Consider the following 2,434-nt stretch of genomic DNA (forward strand, 5'->3'; position numbering starts at 1 on the left):
GTAACTATGGGGAGGAAGTGGAAGGGGAGCTGTTGCATTGTAGTAAACTGTGGTCAATGTCATGAGACAAAGTATATGTGAACTGCTGTATGGAAAGTGAATTTGCTCTGTAAATCTTCACCCAAATCACAATCAATCAATCAATAACAAGAAATTAAGAGAACTTGTAACCACCAGACCAGCCTTATAAGAGATATTTTGAAAAGTTCTTTGGCCAGAAAACCAGTGACATCAGACAACAACCTGAGATAAAGACACACAACAGTATCACACAGATACCAAGCCAGATAAAAACTCCACAAAAGAAAAAGTTGCATTGCTCATCACAGGAAACCAGAGATGTTAAGCTGTAAATGATGACAGCTTCAAAACAAAAGGAGATAAAGAGTGTAGTTATAGAACTTGCATATGGAGAGGAAATCAAGGCAATTTCAAGATACAACAGACTGTTGTAGGAAGATAAAGGTAAACTTCAGGGTAATCACAAAGAAAATTAACCTACTCACCAGTAAAAGGAAGAAAATCTAAAAGACTTAGTAAGCACTAAAACAACAATAACATGATAGTAAAAGAAAATCCATACACACACACATTCATACATATACTCACACACATGTTCACACAAACAGCACACAGAATTAAGAAGAGCAAAGAAACCATTAACACCATACACAAAAACAGATATAACAAAATGGCAGCTGTGAACTCATCAGTCAACACTGAATATAAATGCATTAAATGCACCAGTCAAAAGGCAGAGAGTGGCAGAATGGATTAAAATAAAGACCCATCAGTATGTTGCCTATAGGAGACACACCTTAGACACAAAGGCATAAATAGGTTAAAAAAATCAGAAGATGGAAAAAAATGTATATACCAAGCAAACAGTAACCAAAAGAGAACAGGAGTGAGTAGCCATAATAATTTCTGACAAAACTGACTTTACACCAAAATCCATTATAAGAGGAAAAGAAGCACACTATATAGTGATCAAAGGGTCAATTCACCAAGAAGACATAACACTAATAAATATTTATGCACCCACTGCCAGAGCTCCAAAAATATAAAACCAACTCTAACAGAATCAAAAAGAGAAATACAATAACATACTACTTTTAATTATGTACTGGAAAGAAAATCAACAGAGACTGAAGATCTAAATAACACTATTAATCATTTTGACCTCACAGGCATACACCACCCAGCACCAGCACAATACACATTCTTCTCCAATACATAAGTAACATACTCTATAGTAGACCATATTTTAGGCCATAAAGCAAGCCTCAATCAATTTAAAAACAGTGAAATTATACAAAGCATCTTCTCTGACCCTAATACTATAAAACCAGAAATCAGTACCAGGAAGAACCGGAAAAATAAACAAAATACATGGAAACTAAATAACATTATTTAAAAAAAAAAAAAGGGGGGGGGAGGTCATTGAAGAAATTAGAAGTGAAATTTAAAAATTCTTAGAACCAAATGAGAATGAAAACACAACACACCAAAACCTTTGGGAGACAGGAAAAGCAGTACTCAGAAGGAAATTTATAGTAATAAATACATACATTAAAAGAGAAGAAAGATCCAAAATTAATAACCCGACAGCTCAAAGAAATAGAAAAGGAAGAGCAAAAGAATACCAAAGCTACCAGAAGAAATTCAGAGCAGAAATAAATAAAATAGAGAACAAAAACAGAATCAGCAAAACTAACTACTGGGTGAATTGGCAAAGGAAAAGAATGAGAAAATGCAAATAACCAAAATAAGAATGAATTGGGTGACATTACATCAGATCCAACTGAGATAAAGAGGATTATAACAGAATATTATGAAACATTGTGCTGCAACAGATTTAAAAACCTAGAAGAAATGGACAGAAAACAATACCATTCACAAAATACCCCCGAAAGATAAAATACCTAGAAATAAACCTAACCAGAGATGTGTGTGTTTGGGGGGGGGGGAACAAAGTCAACTGTTACTGAGTCAATTCCAATTCATAGCAACCCCCCTTGAGTTTCCAAAGCTGTAAATTTTTACAGAAGCAGACTGCCTCATCTTTTCTTCTGCAGAGTGCCAACCTTTGGATTAGCAGCCAGGTGCTTTAACCACTATACCACCAAACCAAAAAACAAACCCACTGCCTTGATCAAGTCAATCCTGACTTAAAGCGACCCCTATTAGTGTTCCAAGGCTGTAAATCTTTACAGAAGTAGATTACCCCATCTTCCTCCCATGGAACAGCTGGTGGGTGTGGACTGCTCACTTTCTGCTTAGCAATCAAATGCCTTACTGACTGGGTACAAGAGCTCCTTAACTAGGGATATAAAAAGATCTATGTAAATGGAATAACATTTAATGCTCATGGATTTGAAGAGTTAACATTGTGAGAATGTCAGTACTACCCAAAGCAATCTATAGATGTAGT

The sequence above is a fragment of the Orycteropus afer genome, unplaced genomic scaffold (genome assembly GCF_000298275.1).
Source record: "Orycteropus afer afer isolate SDZICR_OR568_19922 unplaced genomic scaffold, OryAfe1.0 scaffold00080, whole genome shotgun sequence".
NCBI classification, from domain to species: Eukaryota; Metazoa; Chordata; class Mammalia; order Tubulidentata; family Orycteropodidae; genus Orycteropus; species Orycteropus afer.